Source organism: Schistocerca gregaria, unplaced genomic scaffold, assembly GCF_023897955.1.
Source record: "Schistocerca gregaria isolate iqSchGreg1 unplaced genomic scaffold, iqSchGreg1.2 ptg000564l, whole genome shotgun sequence".
Lineage (NCBI taxonomy): Eukaryota > Metazoa > Arthropoda > Insecta > Orthoptera > Acrididae > Schistocerca > Schistocerca gregaria.
The window spans coordinates 113,605-137,637 of record NW_026061956.1 but is presented as its reverse complement, the minus strand read 5'-3'; the positions used below and the strand labels follow the sequence as shown (position 1 = coordinate 137,637).

Here is a 24,033-nt window from a genome sequence, read left to right as displayed (position 1 = left end):
TTTAATGGCATTAGATCCGTTGAAATGGAGGTGAAAGCCAACATTCCGTCCCATATATCCGTTGCAGGCCATAAAGCACATGTTGTGTATTCTGGTCAGGAGCGCACGTGCAATATTTGCAATGAGACAGGTCATTTCCGACAAGATTGTCCGCGCCGTGTTTTTGTTCTTCGGAACAATCTAACACAGCGTCAAAAACTGACCCTCAGCGATGTCTTACCAAATAGCACTTCCCTTCTTTCGGTTAACGACAGTGGTGCATGTACTTCTGCAGTGCCCGCCATAACTACTACGGAGTTCCCTCCCCTGAGCGTCATTACATCACACCCTTCTGTTCCCGATTGCGATCTCCAGAATAAGAAGCGACCGTTGGAAACGACCGATGACGGCTCGGACGGCGAGTCCGCCCGTAATTCGCCTTCCACCCGCAAGCAGAAGCAGTGTAATGCGGATGTGCTCGAGGAAACAAACAGTACATGTATTGACGTGACGACAGCCGCTGAGGCAACCCGGCCGCTGCCGGCGGCTGAACAGGTACAAACGGTCCACGGAGGGGACGCAGTAACGATTGTCGCGGAGACGGAAGAGGCGCACTCCGAAGCACAAGAGGTGACGGAGCGGAACCCAACTCAAGAACTTACAGACCCACAAACCGCCGACTCAGTCAGTGCTCTGGAGCTAGTGACGGAAGAACAAGGAAATGGCACTCGTAAAAAGGACGCTGTTGAGGCAGCTTCGGTCACAACGGTGGTAAAGATAGACAATCCGAATGACGGCGCGTTGAACCAAGATGTCCGAAGACGCCGACTCAAACCGCAACCTACTCTCAAAGCTTCCCGTAACCAAAGCAAACAACAACCAGCACAAGAGGAAGCGACGGCCAAGAACGTCTTGTATGAAATCATCACGGAAAGACCTAAGGAGGTACCTTCAAGTGACATTAGTGATGCAAAGCCCCTCGGTAAAACTAAAACCCGAGATGTTCGGAATCCTGCACCAAAATGAGGCTGTAAGATGAAAAAAAAAAAAAGGATTTTGTTGAACCAGTTTCATTTCTAATTGTACTACTGTCTTAGTCATATTTCAGAGGAACCAGATGAAGTGTTTACCGAGCTTCAAATACTGACTATTCTTTTAGATGTTTGCTTAAGCGGAGTCGTTTCTCTCTTCTAGAAGCTGCACATCTCTTTTTTTTTTATTAATATTTTGTTATCTTTTTAATCACTTATTTACTTTTTATGCAAACTAAATGTCCCAGGCATATACAATTACGACTATCAATATTAACAGGATTACATCCGTGACTAAAGTTACAGCGCTCAAGGATTATTTATATGAGTCAGGGACGGACATTGCTTTCCTACAGGAAGTAGTGCTGACTAATCTTACAGTGCCTGGATATTTGGCGATTTTAAATGTCTCACTTGACACCAACGTCGGTACAGCAATTTTAGTCAGGGAGGGGATTCCTGTCTCGGATATCGAGAGGTTGGACTCCGGCAGAGCGATAGGTATAAAAGTCTTTGGTTCTACCCTTATCAATCTGTATGCCCCTTCTGGCACATCCAATAGAATGGAAAGAGCACAGTTCTATAAAGAAGAAATCATTTATTTATTACGGAAAAACCCAAAAGATCTTATAATAGGCGGTGATTTTAATTGTGTGATAAATAAGAAAGACCAGGTTCCGAATTTTAATAACTGCAGTGAACTGAAGCGTTTCGTCACTGTTTTACAGCTTAAAGATGCTTGGGAAATAATGTATCCCACTTTTGTGGCATTTACATTCCTAGGTCCTCACTCACGTAGCAGGATCGACAGACTCTACATATCGCAAAGTCTAGTTAGCTCCTTCATTAAAGCAGAGACGATTCCAGTTTACTTTTCTGATCATAGCTCCGTGCTAGCTTCCATCAACCTTACTGCGCAACCCACTCGCCGTTTTAGAAGTTCATGGCACCTTAATACGTCACTGATGCAGGACGACGGATTAGAAGAAAGTTTGACAGAAGCGTGGGCATTGTGCCTCCGCTCTGCAGATAGACACGTCTCAGTACTAGACTGGTGGTGCAACAGGGCAAAGCCTAAACTGAGAAAAGTTCTCATCCAGTATAGTGTACAACGATCGAAAGACTTGAAAAATTCCATAGAATTTTATTATACCATGCTGCGAAATTTATATGAGCAGGCAAACACTTCCAACGTCCGTCTGGCAGATATCAAGCAAACTAAGGCCAAATTGCTCAGTCTTAAAAGACAGCAGATGGAGGGTCTGAAATTAAAATCCAAGGCTAAGACAGTCGTGGAGGATGAACATGCTTCCTTGTACCATCTACTGAAGCACGAAAGAAACAGGAGACGCACCTTCATTGATGGACTTCAGTCTGAAACTGGCGAGACACTCACGACTCAGAGAGACATCGTCAATGCAGTGCACAAATATTACGAAGACCTATACACTGCCAACCCGGTATGTGAGGAGTCCTTCGATGAGTTCCTTAGTTCCATAGCTCCACAGGTCTCGGACGAGGAAAACGAAGACCTTCTCGTTGAGTGTACTAACGAAGATATCCACAGAATCATCTGCAAATCTCCTCTGAGGAAATCGCCGGGACCGGATGGTTTGCCTGTTGAATTTTATAAACGATACTGGCCACTGATTGGTGACATGTTTACCCGAATGACGAACGAGGTGCTTCAGGGAAAGCATTTACCTGCTGTTTTTAAAGAGAGCACAATAGTACTAATCCCAAAAAATGCTGCAAAACGAAACCTCAACAACTTTCGTCCTATCTCCCTGTTAAACTCCGATTATAAAATCATCGGCAGAATTTTAAACAACAGACTCTCACAGTTGGCCAAAAAGATAGTAAGTCCATACCAGTCCTGTGTGCCTACCAAGAGCATTTTCAAAAGCATAGCTGAATATAGAGATATAATTGCAATCACTGCTGTGACCACCATAAAATGTGCTATCATGTTTATTGACTTCCAGAAAGCATTTGATCGTGTGGATCATAGATTCCTTAGTGCCACACTGAACAAAATAGGTTTTAATGAGCGAGTCGTAAGTGTGATCAGAAATGTTGCAACAGGCATCAGCGCTTGTATATCAGTTAACTGCCAGAGGACAAAGCAGATTCAGATCAGGCGCGGCGTTCCCCAAGGAAGCCCCCTCTCCATGTTCCTATTCGTGCTTTCATTAGAACCTTTCCTCCGCAGTGTTCATGCCACTCTAACTGGCATCACATTATCTGGTCACCGAACAGTCATAAACGCCTATGCCGATGATGTCGGAGTCGTCCTGCGAAATCCCGACGACATTTTGAAATTGGAAACGCTAATTAAAAAGTACTGTAGAGTCTCCGGAGCAGGTGTCAACGCAAACAAAAGCAAACTCCTAAACCTGCGGGGTTTTCAACATACCACCTTAGCCTGGGCCACAATGGTCACCCAATGCAAAGCACTAGGAATAACACTGACACCTTGTCCGTTAAAAATGGCAGCTATCAATTGGAGAAATACGTCGGGACAACTTCTTGGAACAACAAGAGAAAACCTCCACCGTAACATGAACCAAGTTCAGAGGGTGATTTTCATTAACCACTGCATTCTCTCCAGGAGTTACTTTATAGCACAGATCTTCCCACTACCGAAAATGATTGGAACAAAGATAATGTCTACCATTGCCAGCTATCTTTGGAGAGGGGATATATTCAGAGTCGACGCAAAAACTGCGACCTTAGATCCCAGGAATGGAGGTTTGGGGTTAGTTGACATCAGAAATAAGGCGTCTGCGCTTTTTATAAAAAGGACCGCCACTATCCTTAGCGACCACGCTGATAGCATTACAACTAAATTATTTGAAGTTGTCAGGCCTGCCAGTTTACAGGCGCCGGTGAATGTGCAAAAAATAAATAACCGGCTCCAGTACGTTCGTGTATATTTTGTGGAATTCAGCTATCTCGGCGGTGTCATCATCAACTCACGACGGATCACGGCCCGCGATATTCTGTCCCATCGAAAGAAAATGGAGGGGAGAAACAAATTGGAAAGTAAATACCCACACACTGATTGGGACGCCATATGGAAAAATATTAATATGCGTGGTCTACCATCGGACGTTAAGTCAGCGTGGTATAAAACAGTGAATGAGACCGTAAGCACCAATGAAAGGTTACATGCCATCGGCGTTAGCGACACGAACCTATGTCTCAAATGTAAATTGATCGACACGTTAGTGCACAGATTCACGTGCGGTGGCAATCTACAACTCTGTAATTGGATTAGGGAACAACTGGCTTTTCTTACGAGATCTTCGGTGGAAAATTTTCCCCCTGTTACATTCCTCAGGCCTCAGACTTGCTATTTTCCAGCAGCAAAAAACAACTCGGTCCATTGGTTAATGGGACACTATGTGAATTACGTAATTAATCACCTGGGAAATGACAATTCCACTGATTTTTACATGTACTTGAAGTGTGCTTTTTATAACGCCCTGAAATATAAAGACCACAAGAAAAACTACGGCAATATGCTTAAAATTGTATTCGAGCGACTGGGCATTGGTTGACAAGCCAACGAGATAAACAAAAATCGTTTATTTAAGCGAAACGACGCTTAAACAAAAACAATTGGGGAGAAGTACAATTTTACAGTTTCATATTACAATCACTTATCCTCTGCTGGCAAAGAAGGCTATTTTGTTTATTGCACAGAAGAAGCCGAAGCCGAAAGCCAGTATCGCAGGGTTAAAGATAAATTGTTTTCTTATACATTCATTTTATGACTGAGAAGGAAGTCTCATTTGTTTCCATGGAAGGGAAAAAATAAAAAAAAAACAAAAAAAAAAATGGATAAGGCGTCGGACAATAAAAAAAAAAAAAAAAAAAAAGTAGCGCAGTAGGCAGCGCGTAAGTCTCATAATCTTAAGGTCGTGAGTTCGATCCTCACCCGGGGCATTTAATTTACTTCCGTTCACAGCTAAATTGACGGCTCTGGGGTTGCGAAGGAGCAAAACAGCTTGTAGTTTGTTATCCATAAGGCTTCAACAACTCAGCGTGAAAATGCTTACTTCCCGTTATTACTACTTGCAGTTCTTTTGTGAAATTTTCAAGAAAAAATGTACTAGTAATAAAACTGAATTTCGTATGATATAACATGTAAAGTCACACAGTGTATGACCTGCTATATAATGACAGGCTGCAGGTCTTTACTTGCGAAATAAGTAAATAAATATTACTACTCACAGCTTTGCTTTTCCTCCTACCCCTGTAACAACGAGGCCAAAAGCAACGGACTGTGACTTTTGCCATGCGCGCCTCGGCATGGGAGAGCGAAAAGATGCTCGCAAACAGGGAAAGTGCGACACGGAAAGCCAGTGGAGGGGGTGTAAACCCCAAAAACAAGGGTGCGCGTCCGGTGTGGTCTAGTGGCTAGGATACCTGGCTTTCACCCAAGAGGCCCGGGTTCGATTCCCGGTACCGGAATGTAATTTTTTCGGAACAAATCACGACAAGTTTGGACCCTGCGAAATGCTGTTTCACGTCCTCCTCGCGTTATAGCTACTGGTTCATAAACGTGAGCTGAAAACAGTCGAGAGAAACGGGCACGCAATGAAATTACTACGAGCAGCGGAATAAAGGGAGAAGAGACCCTGGTCCACTGTTGGACTGCTACCATAGAAATGTTACCTGTAAATACGCAGAGCCACTCCCTCTAAGCGCTGGAAGACGGAGTGCACCGAGGCCCGTTAGCTCAGTTGGTTAGAGCGTCGTGCTAATAACGCGAAGGTCGTGGGTTCGATCCCCCCACGGCCACTTCGCTTTTACAACTACGAAAAGGCAGCGCCGATTTCAGCTGGCCAGTGTGATCACCAAAAGATCATCACCCTTGCCAGTACTCGGGCGCGTGAGCGCATCCGAACACAGGGTACTGTTGGCAGTTTTACTTCCTCTGTTCCTTTCTCCTTTGTTTTCGGAGCTACAGCCCGATTCGGTCAGGGAGACGCCACCGTGACATGAAGGGGCGTGCTGTGTGTCCATTGCCTCGCCTCCCCTTACCTCTCTCAGTCGTTTCTCGTGCTTGTCGTTTTGATATAGGCCGATTTGAGAGCGTCAGCTCTCGCGTCAGCCGAGCAAAGTCGAGACAAGTCGAGACACACTAGGGGCTGGTGTGCAGCGAGTAACAGGGAGAAAAAAACATTAATTTAAGGGCGCGTGGCAAAAGTACTCATACGCGAAATTAAAAGCCTGCTGCGGTGGCCGGGAATCGAACCCGGATCAACTGCTTGGAAGGCAACTATGCTGACCATTACACCACCACCGCACAAGCGAGCGCCCCGGCGCCGCACCGTGTCGGCTTCCCGCCTGTCGGCAGCGGCCGAAGGTGATGGTACCTGGCAGGCGCATTTCGAGGTAGGCTAGGGGAGCACATCCAGACGCATTCGGACAGCGTATCCGCGCACATTTCGCATCCTTTGGCAAGAGTCGGTGCCGGCGACGCAAGAGTACGCAGAGGACCGCGTTCTGGCGGCGTTTTTAAGCAGTGCAGTGCAGGGTTCAGCGTCTGCAGCATCTTCTCGACAGGATGCTACGGCAGTCCCACTTTCCCTTGAGACATCTGCTGAGGAAGCAGCGTGAAGTTGCTACTGTCCCGAGCATCGGTGGTTCAGTGGTAGAATGCTCGCCTGCCACGCGGGCGGCCCGGGTTCGATTCCCGGCCGATGCATCATTTTGCTTTTCCCGCGATAATGCTGCAGTGTGGCTTGCGCGCTTGACATGCACGATCCATAAGAATGTATAGCTGGATTCCCTTGAGAAGAACCGAGAACGCAGCACTTTCGGGTCCCCACTAGGACGATCGCATCATGTTCTGCAGACTAGCGTCGGCCTCGACTCGCAAGTTGCTGTGTCCAGGTGCCTCCGAGGCACCGAACTTCAACGTCAAGGAGTGCTTCCTATCGCTGCAAAAGCTGCAGCAACACCGCAATCAACAGGGCCGGCAATGCACGTGTAGCAAATAGAACACGTTATCCAGGAAGTACAGTGTCTCTGCGTCCAACATTGGGTACGGGTCGCCGGTGCCTCGGTAGCGCAGTAGGCAGCGCCTAGGTCTCGTAATCTTAAGGTCGTGAGTTCGATCCTCGATTTAATTTCCTGTGACCGCGGGTGGTGCTGTTGCTAGGGCCCCAACGTATTTCTTGTTTGTTATCCACAACGCTTCAGCGGGAAAATGTTTACTTCCTGCTTTTGCTACTTACAGCTTCCCTTTTCCTCTTCTCCCAGCAGAGCATGAAGCCAAAAGCATTGCTCTGAGACGTTTGAGGTGCTCGCCTTGCCAGTCAGTATGCTCGCAAAGAGAAAAGGGCGCCGACGCGGGACTCGGCACGAAATGCGACAAGCGACCGTCCGAGCCGTCGAAGGAACGCCCACATCCGGTGTGGTCTAGTGGCTAGGATACCTGGCTTTCACCCAGGAGGCCCGGGTTCGATTCCCGGTACCGGAACGGAATTTTTTCCACACGAATCGTGACAAGTTTGAGCTGTGCGAGCTGCCGTTTCCCGTCCTGCTCGCAATATAGCTACTGTTTCGTGACAGTCAGCAGAATATAGAGGAGGGAAGCAGACACTCGACGGCCATAGAAATGGTGTATGGCTTCATGCCACACGTTTCCAGCGTAGGGCTGAGCAACTGAATCTGTCGAGGCCTGTTAGCTCAGTTGGTTAGAGCGTCGTGCTAATAACGCGAAGGTCGTGGGTTCGATCCCCCCACGGGCCACTTCGCTTTTACAACTACGAAAAGGCAGCGCCGATTTCAGCTGGCCAGTGTGATCACCAAAAGATCATCACCCTTGCCAGTACTCGGGAACACAGGGTACTGTTGGCAGTTTTACTTCCTCTGTTCCTTTCTCCTTTGTTTTCGGAGCTTCAGCCCGATTCGGTCAGGGAGACGCCACCGTGACATGAAGGGGCGTGCTGTGTGTCCATTGCCTCGCCTCCCCTTACCTCTCTCAGTCGTTTCTCGTGCTTGTCGTTTTGATATAGGCCGATTTGAGAGCGTCAGCTCTCGCGTCAGCCGAGCAAAGTCGAGACAAGTCGAGACACACTAGGGGCTGGTGTGCAGCGAGTAACAGGGAGAAAAAAACATTAATTTAAGGGCGCGTGGCAAAAGTACTCATACGCGAAATTAAAAGCCTGCTGCGGTGGCCGGGAATCGAACCCGGATCAACTGCTTGGAAGGCAACTATGCTGACCATTACACCACCACCGCACAAGCGAGCGCCCCGGCGCCGCACCGTGTCGGCTTCCCGCCTGTCGGCAGCGGCCGAAGGTGATGGTACCTGGCAGGCGCATTTCGAGGTAGGCTAGGGGAGCACATCCAGACGCATTCGGACAGCGTATCCGCGCACATTTCGCATCCTTTGGCAAGAGTCGGTGCCGGCGACGCAAGAGTACGCAGAGGACCGCGTTCTGGCGGCGTTTTTAAGCAGTGCAGTGCAGGGTTCAGCGTCTGCAGCATCTTCTCGACAGGATGCTACGGCAGTCCCACTTTCCCTTGAGACATCTGCTCAGGAAGCAGCGTGAAGTTGCTACTGTCCCGAGCATCGGTGGTTCAGTGGTAGAATGCTCGCCTGCCACGCGGGCGGCCCGGGTTCGATTCCCGGCCGGTGCATCATTTTGCTTTTCCCGCGATAATGCTGCAGTGTGGCTTGCGCGCTTGACATGCACGATCCATAAGAATGTATAGCTGGATTCCCTTGAGAAGAACCGAGAACGCAGCACTTTCGGGTCCCCACTAGGACGATCGCATCATGTTCTGCAGACTAGCGTCGGCCTCGACTCGCAAGTTGCTGTGTCCAGGTGCCTCCGAGGCACCGAACTTCAACGTCAAGGAGTGCTTCCTATCGCTGCAAAAGCTGCAGCAACACCGCAATCAACAGGGCCGGCAATGCACGTGTAGCAAATAGAACACGTTATCCAGGAAGTACAGTGTCTCTGCGTCCAACATTGGGTACGGGTCGCCGGTGCCTCGGTAGCGCAGTAGGCAGCGCCTAGGTCTCGTAATCTTAAGGTCGTGAGTTCGATCCTCGATTTAATTTCCTGTGACCGCGGGTGGTGCTGTTGCTAGGGCCCCAACGTATTTCTTGTTTGTTATCCACAACGCTTCAGCGGGAAAATGTTTACTTCCTGCTTTTGCTACTTACAGCTTCCCTTTTCCTCTTCTCCCAGCAGAGCATGAAGCCAAAAGCATTGCTCTGAGACGTTTGAGGTGCTCGCCTTGCCAGTCAGTATGCTCGCAAAGAGAAAAGGGCGCCGACGCGGGACTCGGCACGAAATGCGACAAGCGACCGTCCGAGCCGTCGAAGGAACGCCCACATCCGGTGTGGTCTAGTGGCTAGGATACCTGGCTTTCACCCAGGAGGCCCGGGTTCGATTCCCGGTACCGGAACGGAATTTTTTCCACACGAATCGTGACAAGTTTGAGCTGTGCGAGCTGCCGTTTCCCGTCCTGCTCGCAATATAGCTACTGTTTCGTGACAGTCAGCAGAATATAGAGGAGGGAAGCAGACACTCGACGGCCATAGAAATGGTGTATGGCTTCATGCCACACGTTTCCAGCGTAGGGCTGAGCAACTGAATCTGTCGAGGCCTGTTAGCTCAGTTGGTTAGAGCGTCGTGCTAATAACGCGAAGGTCGTGGGTTCGATCCCCCCACGGGCCACTTCGCTTTTACAACTACGAAAAGGCAGCGCCGATTTCAGCTGGCCAGTGTGATCACCAAAAGATCATCACCCTTGCCAGTACTCGGGCGCGTGAGCGCATCCGAACACAGGGTACTGTTGGCAGTTTTACTTCCTCTGTTCCTTTCTCCTTTGTTTTCGGAGCTTCAGCCCGATTCGGTCAGGGAGACGCCACCGTGACATGAAGGGGCGTGCTGTGTGTCCATTGCCTCGCCTCCCCTTACCTCTCTCAGTCGTTTCTCGTGCTTGTCGTTTTGATATAGGCCGATTTGAGAGCGTCAGCTCTCGCGTCAGCCGAGCAAAGTCGAGACAAGTCGAGACACACTAGGGGCTGGTGTGCAGCGAGTAACAGGGAGAAAAAAACATTAATTTAAGGGCGCGTGGCAAAAGTACTCATACGCGAAATTAAAAGCCTGCTGCGGTGGCCGGGAATCGAACCCGGATCAACTGCTTGGAAGGCAACTATGCTGACCATTACACCACCACCGCACAAGCGAGCGCCCCGGCGCCGCACCGTGTCGGCTTCCCGCCTGTCGGCAGCGGCCGAAGGTGATGGTACCTGGCAGGCGCATTTCGAGGTAGGCTAGGGGAGCACATCCAGACGCATTCGGACAGCGTATCCGCGCACATTTCGCATCCTTTGGCAAGAGTCGGTGCCGGCGACGCAAGAGTACGCAGAGGACCGCGTTCTGGCGGCGTTTTTAAGCAGTGCAGTGCAGGGTTCAGCGTCTGCAGCATCTTCTCGACAGGATGCTACGGCAGTCCCACTTTCCCTTGAGACATCTGCTCAGGAAGCAGCGTGAAGTTGCTACTGTCCCGAGCATCGGTGGTTCAGTGGTAGAATGCTCGCCTGCCACGCGGGCGGCCCGGGTTCGATTCCCGGCCGGTGCATCATTTTGCTTTTCCCGCGATAATGCTGCAGTGTGGCTTGCGCGCTTGACATGCACGATCCATAAGAATGTATAGCTGGATTCCCTTGAGAAGAACCGAGAACGCAGCACTTTCGGGTCCCCACTAGGACGATCGCATCATGTTCTGCAGACTAGCGTCGGCCTCGACTCGCAAGTTGCTGTGTCCAGGTGCCTCCGAGGCACCGAACTTCAACGTCAAGGAGTGCTTCCTATCGCTGCAAAAGCTGCAGCAACACCGCAATCAACAGGGCCGGCAATGCACGTGTAGCAAATAGAACACGTTATCCAGGAAGTACAGTGTCTCTGCGTCCAACATTGGGTACGGGTCGCCGGTGCCTCGGTAGCGCAGTAGGCAGCGCCTAGGTCTCGTAATCTTAAGGTCGTGAGTTCGATCCTCGATTTAATTTCCTGTGACCGCGGGTGGTGCTGTTGCTAGGGCCCCAACGTATTTCTTGTTTGTTATCCACAACGCTTCAGCGGGAAAATGTTTACTTCCTGCTTTTGCTACTTACAGCTTCCCTTTTCCTCTTCTCCCAGCAGAGCATGAAGCCAAAAGCATTGCTCTGAGACGTTTGAGGTGCTCGCCTTGCCAGTCAGTATGCTCGCAAAGAGAAAAGGGCGCCGACGCGGGACTCGGCACGAAATGCGACAAGCGACCGTCCGAGCCGTCGAAGGAACGCCCACATCCGGTGTGGTCTAGTGGCTAGGATACCTGGCTTTCACCCAGGAGGCCCGGGTTCGATTCCCGGTACCGGAACGGAATTTTTTCCACACGAATCGTGACAAGTTTGAGCTGTGCGAGCTGCCGTTTCCCGTCCTGCTCGCAATATAGCTACTGTTTCGTGACAGTCAGCAGAATATAGAGGAGGGAAGCAGACACTCGACGGCCATAGAAATGGTGTATGGCTTCATGCCACACGTTTCCAGCGTAGGGCTGAGCAACTGAATCTGTCGAGGCCTGTTAGCTCAGTTGGTTAGAGCGTCGTGCTAATAACGCGAAGGTCGTGGGTTCGATCCCCCCACGGGCCACTTCGCTTTTACAACTACGAAAAGGCAGCGCCGATTTCAGCTGGCCAGTGTGATCACCAAAAGATCATCACCCTTGCCAGTACTCGGGCGCGTGAGCGCATCCGAACACAGGGTACTGTTGGCAGTTTTACTTCCTCTGTTCCTTTCTCCTTTGTTTTCGGAGCTTCAGCCCGATTCGGTCAGGGAGACGCCACCGTGACATGAAGGGGCGTGCTGTGTGTCCATTGCCTCGCCTCCCCTTACCTCTCTCAGTCGTTTCTCGTGCTTGTCGTTTTGATATAGGCCGATTTGAGAGCGTCAGCTCTCGCGTCAGCCGAGCAAAGTCGAGACAAGTCGAGACACACTAGGGGCTGGTGTGCAGCGAGTAACAGGGAGAAAAAAACATTAATTTAAGGGCGCGTGGCAAAAGTACTCATACGCGAAATTAAAAGCCTGCTGTGGTGGCCGGGAATCGAACCCGGATCAACTGCTTGGAAGGCAGCTATGCTGACCATTACACCACCACCGCACAAGCGAGCGCCCCGGGGCCGCACCGTGTCGGCTTCCCGCCTGTCGGCAGCGGCCGAAGGTGATGGTACCTGGCAGGCGCATTTCGAGGTAGGCTAGGGGAGCACATCCAGACGCATTCGGACAGCGTATCCGCGCACATTTCGCATCCTTTGGCAAGAGTCGGTGCCGGCGACGCAAGAGTACGCAGAGGACCGCGTTCTGGCGGCGTTTTTAAGCAGTGCAGTGCAGGGTTCAGCGTCTGCAGCATCTTCTCGACAGGATGCTACGGCAGTCCCACTTTCCCTTGAGACATCTGCTGAGGAAGCAGCGTGAAGTTGCTACTGTCCCGAGCATCGGTGGTTCAGTGGTAGAATGCTCGCCTGCCACGCGGGCGGCCCGGGTTCGATTCCCGGCCGATGCATCATTTTGCTTTTCCCGCGATAATGCTGCAGTGTGGCTTGCGCGCTTGACATGCACGATCCATAAGAATGTATAGCTGGATTCCCTTGAGAAGAACCGAGAACGCAGCACTTTCGGGTCCCCACTAGGACGATCGCATCATGTTCTGCAGACTAGCGTCGGCCTCGACTCGCAAGTTGCTGTGTCCAGGTGCCTCCGAGGCACCGAACTTCAACGTCAAGGAGTGCTTCCTATCGCTGCAAAAGCTGCAGCAACACCGCAATCAACAGGGCCGGCAATGCACGTGTAGCAAATAGAACACGTTATCCAGGAAGTACAGTGTCTCTGCGTCCAACATTGGGTACGGGTCGCCGGTGCCTCGGTAGCGCAGTAGGCAGCGCCTAGGTCTCGTAATCTTAAGGTCGTGAGTTCGATCCTCGATTTAATTTCCTGTGACCGCGGGTGGTGCTGTTGCTAGGGCCCCAACGTATTTCTTGTTTGTTATCCACAACGCTTCAGCGGGAAAATGTTTACTTCCTGCTTTTGCTACTTACAGCTTCCCTTTTCCTCTTCTCCCAGCAGAGCATGAAGCCAAAAGCATTGCTCTGAGACGTTTGAGGTGCTCGCCTTGCCAGTCAGTATGCTCGCAAAGAGAAAAGGGCGCCGACGCGGGACTCGGCACGAAATGCGACAAGCGACCGTCCGAGCCGTCGAAGGAACGCCCACATCCGGTGTGGTCTAGTGGCTAGGATACCTGGCTTTCACCCAGGAGGCCCGGGTTCGATTCCCGGTACCGGAACGGAATTTTTTCCACACGAATCGTGACAAGTTTGAGCTGTGCGAGCTGCCGTTTCCCGTCCTGCTCGCAATATAGCTACTGTTTCGTGACAGTCAGCAGAATATAGAGGAGGGAAGCAGACACTCGACGGCCATAGAAATGGTGTATGGCTTCATGCCACACGTTTCCAGCGTAGGGCTGAGCAACTGAATCTGTCGAGGCCTGTTAGCTCAGTTGGTTAGAGCGTCGTGCTAATAACGCGAAGGTCGTGGGTTCGATCCCCCCACGGGCCACTTCGCTTTTACAACTACGAAAAGGCAGCGCCGATTTCAGCTGGCCAGTGTGATCACCAAAAGATCATCACCCTTGCCAGTACTCGGGCGCGTGAGCGCATCCGAACACAGGGTACTGTTGGCAGTTTTACTTCCTCTGTTCCTTTCTCCTTTGTTTTCGGAGCTTCAGCCCGATTCGGTCAGGGAGACGCCACCGTGACATGAAGGGGCGTGCTGTGTGTCCATTGCCTCGCCTCCCCTTACCTCTCTCAGTCGTTTCTCGTGCTTGTCGTTTTGATATAGGCCGATTTGAGAGCGTCAGCTCTCGCGTCAGCCGAGCAAAGTCGAGACAAGTCGAGACACACTAGGGGCTGGTGTGCAGCGAGTAACAGGGAGAAAAAAACATTAATTTAAGGGCGCGTGGCAAAAGTACTCATACGCGAAATTAAAAGCCTGCTGTGGTGGCCGGGAATCGAACCCGGATCAACTGCTTGGAAGGCAGCTATGCTGACCATTACACCACCACCGCACAAGCGAGCGCCCCGGGGCCGCACCGTGTCGGCTTCCCGCCTGTCGGCAGCGGCCGAAGGTGATGGTACCTGGCAGGCGCATTTCGAGGTAGGCTAGGGGAGCACATCCAGACGCATTCGGACAGCGTATCCGCGCACATTTCGCATCCTTTGGCAAGAGTCGGTGCCGGCGACGCAAGAGTACGCAGAGGACCGCGTTCTGGCGGCGTTTTTAAGCAGTGCAGTGCAGGGTTCAGCGTCTGCAGCATCTTCTCGACAGGATGCTACGGCAGTCCCACTTTCCCTTGAGACATCTGCTGAGGAAGCAGCGTGAAGTTGCTACTGTCCCGAGCATCGGTGGTTCAGTGGTAGAATGCTCGCCTGCCACGCGGGCGGCCCGGGTTCGATTCCCGGCCGATGCATCATTTTGCTTTTCCCGCGATAATGCTGCAGTGTGGCTTGCGCGCTTGACATGCACGATCCATAAGAATGTATAGCTGGATTCCCTTGAGAAGAACCGAGAACGCAGCACTTTCGGGTCCCCACTAGGACGATCGCATCATGTTCTGCAGACTAGCGTCGGCCTCGACTCGCAAGTTGCTGTGTCCAGGTGCCTCCGAGGCACCGAACTTCAACGTCAAGGAGTGCTTCCTATCGCTGCAAAAGCTGCAGCAACACCGCAATCAACAGGGCCGGCAATGCACGTGTAGCAAATAGAACACGTTATCCAGGAAGTACAGTGTCTCTGCGTCCAACATTGGGTACGGGTCGCCGGTGCCTCGGTAGCGCAGTAGGCAGCGCCTAGGTCTCGTAATCTTAAGGTCGTGAGTTCGATCCTCGATTTAATTTCCTGTGACCGCGGGTGGTGCTGTTGCTAGGGCCCCAACGTATTTCTTGTTTGTTATCCACAACGCTTCAGCGGGAAAATGTTTACTTCCTGCTTTTGCTACTTACAGCTTCCCTTTTCCTCTTCTCCCAGCAGAGCATGAAGCCAAAAGCATTGCTCTGAGACGTTTGAGGTGCTCGCCTTGCCAGTCAGTATGCTCGCAAAGAGAAAAGGGCGCCGACGCGGGACTCGGCACGAAATGCGACAAGCGACCGTCCGAGCCGTCGAAGGAACGCCCACATCCGGTGTGGTCTAGTGGCTAGGATACCTGGCTTTCACCCAGGAGGCCCGGGTTCGATTCCCGGTACCGGAACGGAATTTTTTCCACACGAATCGTGACAAGTTTGAGCTGTGCGAGCTGCCGTTTCCCGTCCTGCTCGCAATATAGCTACTGTTTCGTGACAGTCAGCAGAATATAGAGGAGGGAAGCAGACACTCGACGGCCATAGAAATGGTGTATGGCTTCATGCCACACGTTTCCAGCGTAGGGCTGAGCAACTGAATCTGTCGAGGCCTGTTAGCTCAGTTGGTTAGAGCGTCGTGCTAATAACGCGAAGGTCGTGGGTTCGATCCCCCCACGGGCCACTTCGCTTTTACAACTACGAAAAGGCAGCGCCGATTTCAGCTGGCCAGTGTGATCACCAAAAGATCATCACCCTTGCCAGTACTCGGGCGCGTGAGCGCATCCGAACACAGGGTACTGTTGGCAGTTTTACTTCCTCTGTTCCTTTCTCCTTTGTTTTCGGAGCTTCAGCCCGATTCGGTCAGGGAGACGCCACCGTGACATGAAGGGGCGTGCTGTGTGTCCATTGCCTCGCCTCCCCTTACCTCTCTCAGTCGTTTCTCGTGCTTGTCGTTTTGATATAGGCCGATTTGAGAGCGTCAGCTCTCGCGTCAGCCGAGCAAAGTCGAGACAAGTCGAGACACACTAGGGGCTGGTGTGCAGCGAGTAACAGGGAGAAAAAAACATTAATTTAAGGGCGCGTGGCAAAAGTACTCATACGCGAAATTAAAAGCCTGCTGTGGTGGCCGGGAATCGAACCCGGATCAACTGCTTGGAAGGCAGCTATGCTGACCATTACACCACCACCGCACAAGCGAGCGCCCCGGGGCCGCACCGTGTCGGCTTCCCGCCTGTCGGCAGCGGCCGAAGGTGATGGTACCTGGCAGGCGCATTTCGAGGTAGGCTAGGGGAGCACATCCAGACGCATTCGGACAGCGTATCCGCGCACATTTCGCATCCTTTGGCAAGAGTCGGTGCCGGCGACGCAAGAGTACGCAGAGGACCGCGTTCTGGCGGCGTTTTTAAGCAGTGCAGTGCAGGGTTCAGCGTCTGCAGCATCTTCTCGACAGGATGCTACGGCAGTCCCACTTTCCCTTGAGACATCTGCTGAGGAAGCAGCGTGAAGTTGCTACTGTCCCGAGCATCGGTGGTTCAGTGGTAGAATGCTCGCCTGCCACGCGGGCGGCCCGGGTTCGATTCCCGGCCGATGCATCATTTTGCTTTTCCCGCGATAATGCTGCAGTGTGGCTTGCGCGCTTGACATGCACGATCCATAAGAATGTATAGCTGGATTCCCTTGAGAAGAACCGAGAACGCAGCACTTTCGGGTCCCCACTAGGACGATCGCATCATGTTCTGCAGACTAGCGTCGGCCTCGACTCGCAAGTTGCTGTGTCCAGGTGCCTCCGAGGCACCGAACTTCAACGTCAAGGAGTGCTTCCTATCGCTGCAAAAGCTGCAGCAACACCGCAATCAACAGGGCCGGCAATGCACGTGTAGCAAATAGAACACGTTATCCAGGAAGTACAGTGTCTCTGCGTCCAACATTGGGTACGGGTCGCCGGTGCCTCGGTAGCGCAGTAGGCAGCGCCTAGGTCTCGTAATCTTAAGGTCGTGAGTTCGATCCTCGATTTAATTTCCTGTGACCGCGGGTGGTGCTGTTGCTAGGGCCCCAACGTATTTCTTGTTTGTTATCCACAACGCTTCAGCGGGAAAATGTTTACTTCCTGCTTTTGCTACTTACAGCTTCCCTTTTCCTCTTCTCCCAGCAGAGCATGAAGCCAAAAGCATTGCTCTGAGACGTTTGAGGTGCTCGCCTTGCCAGTCAGTATGCTCGCAAAGAGAAAAGGGCGCCGACGCGGGACTCGGCACGAAATGCGACAAGCGACCGTCCGAGCCGTCGAAGGAACGCCTACATCCGGTGTGGTCTAGTGGCTAGGATACCTGGCTTTCACCCAGGAGGCCCGGGTTCGATTCCCGGTACCGGAACGGAATTTTTTCCACACGAATCGTGACAAGTTTGAGCTGTGCGAGCTGCCGTTTCCCGTCCTGCTCGCAATATAGCTACTGTTTCGTGACAGTCAGCAGAATATAGAGGAGGGAAGCAGACACTCGACGGCCATAGAAATGGTGTATGGCTTCATGCCACACGTTTCCAGCGTAGGGCTGAGCAACTGAATCTGTCGAGGCCTGTTAGCTCAGTTGGTTAGAGCGTCGTGCTAATAACGCGAAGGTCGTGGGTTCGATCCCCCCACGGGCCACTTCGCTTTTACAACTACGAAAAGGCAGCGCCGATTTCAGCTGGCCAGTGTGATCACCAAAAGATCATCACCCTTGCCAGTACTCGGGCGCGTGAGCGCATCCGAACACAGGGTACTGTTGGCAGTTTTACTTCCTCTGTTCCTTTCTCCTTTGTTTTCGGAGCTTCAGCCCGATTCGGTCAGGGAGACGCCACCGTGACATGAAGGGGCGTGCTGTGTGTCCATTGCCTCGCCTCCCCTTACCTCTCTCAGTCGTTTCTCGTGCTTGTCGTTTTGATATAGGCCGATTTGAGAGCGTCAGCTCTCGCGTCAGCCGAGCAAAGTCGAGACAAGTCGAGACACACTAGGGGCTGGTGTGCAGCGAGTAACAGGGAGAAAAAAACATTAATTTAAGGGCGCGTGGCAAAAGTACTCATACGCGAAATTAAAAGCCTGCTGCGGTGGCCGGGAATCGAACCCGGATCAACTGCTTGGAAGGCAGCTATGCTGACCATTACACCACCACCGCACAAGCGAGCGCCCCGGGGCCGCACCGTGTCGGCTTCCCGCCTGTCGGCAGCGGCCGAAGGTGATGGTACCTGGCAGGCGCATTTCGAGGTAGGCTAGGGGAGCACATCCAGACGCATTCGGACAGCGTATCCGCGCACATTTCGCATCCTTTGGCAAGAGTCGGTGCCGGCGACGCAAGAGTACGCAGAGGACCGCGTTCTGGCGGCGTTTTTAAGCAGTGCAGTGCAGGGTTCAGCGTCTGCAGCATCTTCTCGACAGGATGCTACGGCAGTCCCACTTTCCCTTGAGACATCTGCTGAGGAAGCAGCGTGAAGTTGCTACTGTCCCGAGCATCGGTGGTTCAGTGGTAGAATGCTCGCCTGCCACGCGGGCGGCCCGGGTTCGATTCCCGGCCGATGCATCATTTTGCTTTTCCCGCGATAATGCTGCAGTGTGGCTTGCGCGCTTGACATGCACGATCCATAAGAATGTATAGCTGGATTCCCTTGAGAAGAACCGAGAACGCAGCACTTTCGGGTCCCCACTAGGACGATCGCATCATGTTCTGCAGACTAGCGTCGGCCTCGACTCGCAAGTTGCTGTGTCCAGGTGCCTCCGAGGCACCGAACTTCAACGTCAAGGAGTGCTTCCTATCGCTGCAAAAGCTGCAGCAACACCGCAATCAACAGGGCCGGCAATGCACGTGTAGCAAATAGAACACGTTATCCAGGAAGTACAGTGTCTCTGCGTCCAACATTGGGTACGGGTCGCCGGTGCCTCGGTAGCGCAGTAGGCAGCGCCTAGGTCTCGTAATCTTAAGGTCGTGAGTTCGATCCTCGATTTAATTTCCTGTGACCGCGGGTGGTGCTGTTGCTAGGGCCCCAACGTATTTCTTGTTTGTTATCCACAACGCTTCAGCGGGAAAATGTTTACTTCCTGCTTTTGCTACTTACAGCTTCCCTTTTCCTCTTCTCCCAGCAGAGCATGAAGCCAAAAGCATTGCTCTGAGACGTTTGAGGTGCTCGCCTTGCCAGTCAGTATGCTCGCAAAGAGAAAAGGGCGCCGACGCGGGACTCGGCACGAAATGCGACAAGCGACCGTCCGAGCCGTCGAAGGAACGCCCACATCCGGTGTGGTCTAGTGGCTAGGATACCTGGCTTTCACCCAGGAGGCCCGGGTTCGATTCCCGGTACCGGAACGGAATTTTTTCCACACGAATCGTGACAAGTTTGAGCTGTGCGAGCTGCCGTTTCCCGTCCTGCTCGCAATATAGCTACTGTTTCGTGACAGTCAGCAGAATATAGAGGAGGGAAGCAGACACTCGACGGCCATAGAAATGGTGTATGGCTTCATGCCACACGTTTCCAGCGTAGGGCTGAGCAACTGAATCTGTCGAGGCCTGTTAGCTCAGTTGGTTAGAGCGTCGTGCTAATAACGCGAAGGTCGTGGGTTCGATCCCCCCACGGGCCACTTCGCTTTTACAACTACGAAAAGGCAGCGCCGATTTCAGCTGGCCAGTGTGATCACCAAAAGATCATCACCCTTGCCAGTACTCGGGCGCGTGAGCGCATCCGAACACAGGGTACTGTTGGCAGTTTTACTTCCTCTGTTCCTTTCTCCTTTGTTTTCGGAGCTTCAGCCCGATTCGGTCAGGGAGACGCCACCGTGACATGAAGGGGCGTGCTGTGTGTCCATTGCCTCGCCTCCCCTTACCTCTCTCAGTCGTTTCTCGTGCTTGTCGTTTTGATATAGGCCGATTTGAGAGCGTCAGCTCTCGCGTCAGCCGAGCAAAGTCGAGACAAGTCGAGACACACTAGGGGCTGGTGTGCAGCGAGTAACAGGGAGAAAAAAACATTAATTTAAGGGCGCGTGGCAAAAGTACTCATACGCGAAATTAAAAGCCTGCTGCGGTGGCCGGGAATCGAACCCGGATCAACTGCTTGGAAGGCAGCTATGCTGACCATTACACCACCACCGCACAAGCGAGCGCCCCGGGGCCGCACCGTGTCGGCTTCCCGCCTGTCGGCAGCGGCCGAAGGTGATGGTACCTGGCAGGCGCATTTCGAGGTAGGCTAGGGGAGCACATCCAGACGCATTCGGACAGCGTATCCGCGCACATTTCGCATCCTTTGGCAAGAGTCGGTGCCGGCGACGCAAGAGTACGCAGAGGACCGCGTTCTGGCGGCGTTTTTAAGCAGTGCAGTGCAGGGTTCAGCGTCTGCAGCATCTTCTCGACAGGATGCTACGGCAGTCCCACTTTCCCTTGAGACATCTGCTGAGGAAGCAGCGTGAAGTTGCTACTGTCCCGAGCATCGGTGGTTCAGTGGTAGAATGCTCGCCTGCCACGCGGGCGGCCCGGGTTCGATTCCCGGCCGATGCATCATTTTGCTTTTCCCGCGATAATGCTGCAGTGTGGCTTGCGCGCTTGACATGCACGATCCATAAGAATGTATAGCTGGATTCCCTTGAGAAGAACCGAGAACGCAGCACTTTCGGGTCCCCACTAGGACGATCGCATCATGTTCTGCAGACTAGCGTCGGCCTCGACTCGCAAGTTGCTGTGTCCAGGTGCCTCCGAGGCACCGAACTTCAACGTCAAGGAGTGCTTCCTATCGCTGCAAAAGCTGCAGCAACACCGCAATCAACAGGGCCGGCAATGCACGTGTAGCAAATAGAACACGTTATCCAGGAAGTACAGTGTCTCTGCGTCCAACATTGGGTACGGGTCGCCGGTGCCTCGGTAGCGCAGTAGGCAGCGCCTAGGTCTCGTAATCTTAAGGTCGTGAGTTCGATCCTCGATTTAATTTCCTGTGACCGCGGGTGGTGCTGTTGCTAGGGCCCCAACGTATTTCTTGTTTGTTATCCACAACGCTTCAGCGGGAAAATGTTTACTTCCTGCTTTTGCTACTTACAGCTTCCCTTTTCCTCTTCTCCCAGCAGAGCATGAAGCCAAAAGCATTGCTCTGAGACGTTTGAGGTGCTCGCCTTGCCAGTCAGTATGCTCGCAAAGAGAAAAGGGCGCCGACGCGGGACTCGGCACGAAATGCGACAAGCGACCGTCCGAGCCGTCGAAGGAACGCCCACATCCGGTGTGGTCTAGTGGCTAGGATACCTGGCTTTCACCCAGGAGGCCCGGGTTCGATTCCCGGTACCGGAACGGAATTTTTTCCACACGAATCGTGACAAGTTTGAGCTGTGCGAGCTGCCGTTTCCCGTCCTGCTCGCAATATAGCTACTGTTTCGTGACAGTCAGCAGAATATAGAGGAGGGAAGCAGACACTCGACGGCCATAGAAATGGTGTATGGCTTCATGCCACACGTTTCCAGCGTAGGGCTGAGCAACTGAATCTGTCGAGGCCTGTTAGCTCAGTTGGTTAGAGCGTCGTGCTAATAACGCGAAGGTCGTGGGTTCGATCCCCCCACGGGCCACTTCGCTTTTACAACTACGAAAAGGCAGCGCCGATTTCAGCTGGCCAGTGTGATCACCAAAAGATCATCACCCTTGCCAGTACTCGGGCGCGTGAGCGCATCCGAACACAGGGTACTGTTGGCAGTTTTACTTCCTCTGTTCCTTTCTCCTTTGTTTTCGGAGCTTCAGCCCGATTCGGTCAGGGAGACGCCACCGTGACATGAAGGGGCGTGCTGTGTGTCCATTGCCTCGCCTCCCCTTACCTCTCTCAGTCGTTTCTCGTGCTTGTCGTTTTGATATAGGCCGATTTGAGAGCGTCAGCTCTCGCGTCAGCCGAGCAAAGTCGAGACAAGTCGAGACACACTAGGGGCTGGTGTGCAGCGAGTAACAGGGAGAAAAAAACATTAATTTAAGGGCGCGTGGCAAAAGTACTCATACGCGAAATTAAAAGCCTGCTGTGGTGGCCGGGAATCGAACCCGGATCAACTGCTTGGAAGGCAGCTATGCTGACCATTACACCACCACCGCACAAGCGAGCGCCCCGGGGCCGCACCGTGTCGGCTTCCCGCCTGTCGGCAGCGGCCGAAGGTGATGGTACCTGGCAGGCGCATTTCGAGGTAGGCTAGGGGAGCACATCCAGACGCATTCGGACAGCGTATCCGCGCACATTTCGCATCCTTTGGCAAGAGTCGGTGCCGGCGACGCAAGAGTACGCAGAGGACCGCGTTCTGGCGGCGTTTTTAAGCAGTGCAGTGCAGGGTTCAGCGTCTGCAGCATCTTCTCGACAGGATGCTACGGCAGTCCCACTTTCCCTTGAGACATCTGCTCAGGAAGCAGCGTGAAGTTGCTACTGTCCCGAGCATCGGTGATTCAGTGGTAGAATGCTCGCCTGCCACGCGGGCGGCCCGGGTTCGATTCCCGGCCGATGCATCATTTTGCTTTTCCCGCGATAATGCTGCAGTGTGGCTTGCGCGCTTGACATGCACGATCCATAAGAATGTATAGCTGGATTCCCTTGAGAAGAACCGAGAACGCAGCACTTTCGGGTCCCCACTAGGACGATCGCATCATGTTCTGCAGACTAGCGTCGGCCTCGACTCGCAAGTTGCTGTGTCCAGGTGCCTCCGAGGCACCGAACTTCAACGTCAAGGAGTGCTTCCTATCGCTGCAAAAGCTGCAGCAACACCGCAATCAACAGGGCCGGCAATGCACGTGTAGCAAATAGAACACGTTATCCAGGAAGTACAGTGTCTCTGCGTCCAACATTGGGTACGGGTCGCCGGTGCCTCGGTAGCGCAGTAGGCAGCGCCTAGGTCTCGTAATCTTAAGGTCGTGAGTTCGATCCTCGATTTAATTTCCTGTGACCGCGGGTGGTGCTGTTGCTAGGGCCCCAACGTATTTCTTGTTTGTTATCCACAACGCTTCAGCGGGAAAATGTTTACTTCCTGCTTTTGCTACTTACAGCTTCCCTTTTCCTCTTCTCCCAGCTGAGCATGAAGCCAAAAGCATTGCTCTGAGACGTTTGAGGTGCTCGCCTTGCCAGTCAGTATGCTCGCAAAGAGAAAAGGGCGCCGACGCGGGACTCGGCACGAAATGCGACAAGCGACCGTCCGAGCCGTCGAAGGAACGCCCACATCCGGTGTGGTCTAGTGGCTAGGATACCTGGCTTTCACCCAGGAGGCCCGGGTTCGATTCCCGGTACCGGAACGGAATTTTTTCCACACGAATCGTGACAAGTTTGAGCTGTGCGAGCTGCCGTTTCCCATCCTGCTCGCAATATAGCTACTGTTTCGTGACAGTCAGCAGAATATAGAGGAGGGAAGCAGACACTCGACGGCCATAGAAATGGTGTGTGGCTTCATGCCACACGTTTCCAGCGTAGGGCTGAGCAACTGAATCTGTCGAGGCCTGTTAGCTCAGTTGGTTAGAGCGTCGTGCTAATAACGCGAAGGTCGTGGGTTCGATCCCCCCACGGGCCACTTCGCTTTTACAACTACGAAAAGGCAGCGCCGATTTCAGCTGGCCAGTGTGATCACCAAAAGATCATCACCCTTGCCAGTACTCGGGCGCGTGAGCGCATCCGAACACAGGGTACTGTTGGCAGTTTTACTTCCTCTGTTCCTTTCTCCTTTGTTTTCGGAGCTTCAGCCCGATTCGGTCAGGGAGACGCCACCGTGACATGAAGGGGCGTGCTGTGTGTCCATTGCCTCGCCTCCCCTTACCTCTCTCAGTCGTTTCTCGTGCTTGTCGTTTTGATATAGGCCGATTTGAGAGCGTCAGCTCTCGCGTCAGCCGAGCAAAGTCGAGACAAGTCGAGACACACTAGGGGCTGGTGTGCAGCGAGTAACAGGGAGAAAAAAACATTAATTTAAGGGCGCGTGGCAAAAGTACTCATACGCGAAATTAAAAGCCTGCTGTGGTGGCCGGGAATCGAACCCGGATCAACTGCTTGGAAGGCAGCTATGCTGACCATTACACCACCACCGCACAAGCGAGCGCCCCGGGGCCGCACCGTGTCGGCTTCCCGCCTGTCGGCAGCGGCCGAAGGTGATGGTACCTGGCAGGCGCATTTCGAGGT

At 52.8% G+C, this 24,033-nt stretch overlaps 39 non-coding genes across 39 annotated transcripts; 29 read left to right on the top strand and 10 right to left on the bottom strand.

The window, feature by feature from the left end:
- The first annotated feature begins 5,417 nt into the window (after positions 1-5,417).
- Trnae-uuc (transfer RNA glutamic acid (anticodon UUC)) lies at positions 5,418-5,489 on the top strand. The gene has a single exon. It is a non-coding gene; the product is annotated as a tRNA-Glu (tRNA).
- A 257-nt stretch (positions 5,490-5,746) lies between these two features.
- Trnai-aau (transfer RNA isoleucine (anticodon AAU)) lies at positions 5,747-5,819 on the top strand. Its single transcript has one exon. It is a non-coding gene; the product is annotated as a tRNA-Ile (tRNA).
- Positions 5,820-6,255: 436 nt separating this feature from the next.
- Trnag-ucc (transfer RNA glycine (anticodon UCC)) lies at positions 6,256-6,327 on the bottom strand. Its single transcript has one exon. It is a non-coding gene; the product is annotated as a tRNA-Gly (tRNA).
- A 331-nt stretch (positions 6,328-6,658) lies between these two features.
- Positions 6,659-6,729, top strand: Trnag-gcc (transfer RNA glycine (anticodon GCC)). The gene has a single exon. It is a non-coding gene; the product is annotated as a tRNA-Gly (tRNA).
- Positions 6,730-7,434: 705 nt separating this feature from the next.
- On the top strand, positions 7,435-7,506 carry Trnae-uuc (transfer RNA glutamic acid (anticodon UUC)). The gene has a single exon. It is a non-coding gene; the product is annotated as a tRNA-Glu (tRNA).
- Positions 7,507-7,704: 198 nt separating this feature from the next.
- Trnai-aau (transfer RNA isoleucine (anticodon AAU)) lies at positions 7,705-7,778 on the top strand. The gene has a single exon. It is a non-coding gene; the product is annotated as a tRNA-Ile (tRNA).
- A 420-nt stretch (positions 7,779-8,198) lies between these two features.
- Positions 8,199-8,270, bottom strand: Trnag-ucc (transfer RNA glycine (anticodon UCC)). Its single transcript has one exon. It is a non-coding gene; the product is annotated as a tRNA-Gly (tRNA).
- A 331-nt stretch (positions 8,271-8,601) lies between these two features.
- On the top strand, positions 8,602-8,672 carry Trnag-gcc (transfer RNA glycine (anticodon GCC)). The gene has a single exon. It is a non-coding gene; the product is annotated as a tRNA-Gly (tRNA).
- A 705-nt stretch (positions 8,673-9,377) lies between these two features.
- On the top strand, positions 9,378-9,449 carry Trnae-uuc (transfer RNA glutamic acid (anticodon UUC)). Its single transcript has one exon. It is a non-coding gene; the product is annotated as a tRNA-Glu (tRNA).
- A 198-nt stretch (positions 9,450-9,647) lies between these two features.
- On the top strand, positions 9,648-9,721 carry Trnai-aau (transfer RNA isoleucine (anticodon AAU)). Its single transcript has one exon. It is a non-coding gene; the product is annotated as a tRNA-Ile (tRNA).
- Positions 9,722-10,157: 436 nt separating this feature from the next.
- Trnag-ucc (transfer RNA glycine (anticodon UCC)) lies at positions 10,158-10,229 on the bottom strand. The gene has a single exon. It is a non-coding gene; the product is annotated as a tRNA-Gly (tRNA).
- A 331-nt stretch (positions 10,230-10,560) lies between these two features.
- Positions 10,561-10,631, top strand: Trnag-gcc (transfer RNA glycine (anticodon GCC)). The gene has a single exon. It is a non-coding gene; the product is annotated as a tRNA-Gly (tRNA).
- Positions 10,632-11,336: 705 nt separating this feature from the next.
- Positions 11,337-11,408, top strand: Trnae-uuc (transfer RNA glutamic acid (anticodon UUC)). Its single transcript has one exon. It is a non-coding gene; the product is annotated as a tRNA-Glu (tRNA).
- A 198-nt stretch (positions 11,409-11,606) lies between these two features.
- Trnai-aau (transfer RNA isoleucine (anticodon AAU)) lies at positions 11,607-11,680 on the top strand. Its single transcript has one exon. It is a non-coding gene; the product is annotated as a tRNA-Ile (tRNA).
- Positions 11,681-12,116: 436 nt separating this feature from the next.
- Trnag-ucc (transfer RNA glycine (anticodon UCC)) lies at positions 12,117-12,188 on the bottom strand. The gene has a single exon. It is a non-coding gene; the product is annotated as a tRNA-Gly (tRNA).
- Positions 12,189-12,519: 331 nt separating this feature from the next.
- On the top strand, positions 12,520-12,590 carry Trnag-gcc (transfer RNA glycine (anticodon GCC)). The gene has a single exon. It is a non-coding gene; the product is annotated as a tRNA-Gly (tRNA).
- A 705-nt stretch (positions 12,591-13,295) lies between these two features.
- Positions 13,296-13,367, top strand: Trnae-uuc (transfer RNA glutamic acid (anticodon UUC)). The gene has a single exon. It is a non-coding gene; the product is annotated as a tRNA-Glu (tRNA).
- A 198-nt stretch (positions 13,368-13,565) lies between these two features.
- Positions 13,566-13,639, top strand: Trnai-aau (transfer RNA isoleucine (anticodon AAU)). The gene has a single exon. It is a non-coding gene; the product is annotated as a tRNA-Ile (tRNA).
- Positions 13,640-14,075: 436 nt separating this feature from the next.
- Trnag-ucc (transfer RNA glycine (anticodon UCC)) lies at positions 14,076-14,147 on the bottom strand. The gene has a single exon. It is a non-coding gene; the product is annotated as a tRNA-Gly (tRNA).
- Positions 14,148-14,478: 331 nt separating this feature from the next.
- Trnag-gcc (transfer RNA glycine (anticodon GCC)) lies at positions 14,479-14,549 on the top strand. The gene has a single exon. It is a non-coding gene; the product is annotated as a tRNA-Gly (tRNA).
- Positions 14,550-15,254: 705 nt separating this feature from the next.
- Trnae-uuc (transfer RNA glutamic acid (anticodon UUC)) lies at positions 15,255-15,326 on the top strand. Its single transcript has one exon. It is a non-coding gene; the product is annotated as a tRNA-Glu (tRNA).
- A 198-nt stretch (positions 15,327-15,524) lies between these two features.
- Trnai-aau (transfer RNA isoleucine (anticodon AAU)) lies at positions 15,525-15,598 on the top strand. Its single transcript has one exon. It is a non-coding gene; the product is annotated as a tRNA-Ile (tRNA).
- Positions 15,599-16,034: 436 nt separating this feature from the next.
- Trnag-ucc (transfer RNA glycine (anticodon UCC)) lies at positions 16,035-16,106 on the bottom strand. Its single transcript has one exon. It is a non-coding gene; the product is annotated as a tRNA-Gly (tRNA).
- Positions 16,107-16,437: 331 nt separating this feature from the next.
- Trnag-gcc (transfer RNA glycine (anticodon GCC)) lies at positions 16,438-16,508 on the top strand. Its single transcript has one exon. It is a non-coding gene; the product is annotated as a tRNA-Gly (tRNA).
- A 705-nt stretch (positions 16,509-17,213) lies between these two features.
- On the top strand, positions 17,214-17,285 carry Trnae-uuc (transfer RNA glutamic acid (anticodon UUC)). Its single transcript has one exon. It is a non-coding gene; the product is annotated as a tRNA-Glu (tRNA).
- Positions 17,286-17,483: 198 nt separating this feature from the next.
- Positions 17,484-17,557, top strand: Trnai-aau (transfer RNA isoleucine (anticodon AAU)). Its single transcript has one exon. It is a non-coding gene; the product is annotated as a tRNA-Ile (tRNA).
- Positions 17,558-17,993: 436 nt separating this feature from the next.
- On the bottom strand, positions 17,994-18,065 carry Trnag-ucc (transfer RNA glycine (anticodon UCC)). Its single transcript has one exon. It is a non-coding gene; the product is annotated as a tRNA-Gly (tRNA).
- A 331-nt stretch (positions 18,066-18,396) lies between these two features.
- Trnag-gcc (transfer RNA glycine (anticodon GCC)) lies at positions 18,397-18,467 on the top strand. Its single transcript has one exon. It is a non-coding gene; the product is annotated as a tRNA-Gly (tRNA).
- A 705-nt stretch (positions 18,468-19,172) lies between these two features.
- Positions 19,173-19,244, top strand: Trnae-uuc (transfer RNA glutamic acid (anticodon UUC)). Its single transcript has one exon. It is a non-coding gene; the product is annotated as a tRNA-Glu (tRNA).
- Positions 19,245-19,442: 198 nt separating this feature from the next.
- Positions 19,443-19,516, top strand: Trnai-aau (transfer RNA isoleucine (anticodon AAU)). The gene has a single exon. It is a non-coding gene; the product is annotated as a tRNA-Ile (tRNA).
- Positions 19,517-19,952: 436 nt separating this feature from the next.
- Positions 19,953-20,024, bottom strand: Trnag-ucc (transfer RNA glycine (anticodon UCC)). The gene has a single exon. It is a non-coding gene; the product is annotated as a tRNA-Gly (tRNA).
- Positions 20,025-20,355: 331 nt separating this feature from the next.
- Trnag-gcc (transfer RNA glycine (anticodon GCC)) lies at positions 20,356-20,426 on the top strand. Its single transcript has one exon. It is a non-coding gene; the product is annotated as a tRNA-Gly (tRNA).
- Positions 20,427-21,131: 705 nt separating this feature from the next.
- Trnae-uuc (transfer RNA glutamic acid (anticodon UUC)) lies at positions 21,132-21,203 on the top strand. Its single transcript has one exon. It is a non-coding gene; the product is annotated as a tRNA-Glu (tRNA).
- Positions 21,204-21,401: 198 nt separating this feature from the next.
- Trnai-aau (transfer RNA isoleucine (anticodon AAU)) lies at positions 21,402-21,475 on the top strand. Its single transcript has one exon. It is a non-coding gene; the product is annotated as a tRNA-Ile (tRNA).
- A 436-nt stretch (positions 21,476-21,911) lies between these two features.
- Positions 21,912-21,983, bottom strand: Trnag-ucc (transfer RNA glycine (anticodon UCC)). Its single transcript has one exon. It is a non-coding gene; the product is annotated as a tRNA-Gly (tRNA).
- A 331-nt stretch (positions 21,984-22,314) lies between these two features.
- Positions 22,315-22,385, top strand: Trnag-gcc (transfer RNA glycine (anticodon GCC)). Its single transcript has one exon. It is a non-coding gene; the product is annotated as a tRNA-Gly (tRNA).
- A 705-nt stretch (positions 22,386-23,090) lies between these two features.
- Trnae-uuc (transfer RNA glutamic acid (anticodon UUC)) lies at positions 23,091-23,162 on the top strand. Its single transcript has one exon. It is a non-coding gene; the product is annotated as a tRNA-Glu (tRNA).
- A 198-nt stretch (positions 23,163-23,360) lies between these two features.
- On the top strand, positions 23,361-23,434 carry Trnai-aau (transfer RNA isoleucine (anticodon AAU)). The gene has a single exon. It is a non-coding gene; the product is annotated as a tRNA-Ile (tRNA).
- Positions 23,435-23,870: 436 nt separating this feature from the next.
- Positions 23,871-23,942, bottom strand: Trnag-ucc (transfer RNA glycine (anticodon UCC)). The gene has a single exon. It is a non-coding gene; the product is annotated as a tRNA-Gly (tRNA).
- Between the last annotated feature and the right edge of the window lie 91 nt (positions 23,943-24,033).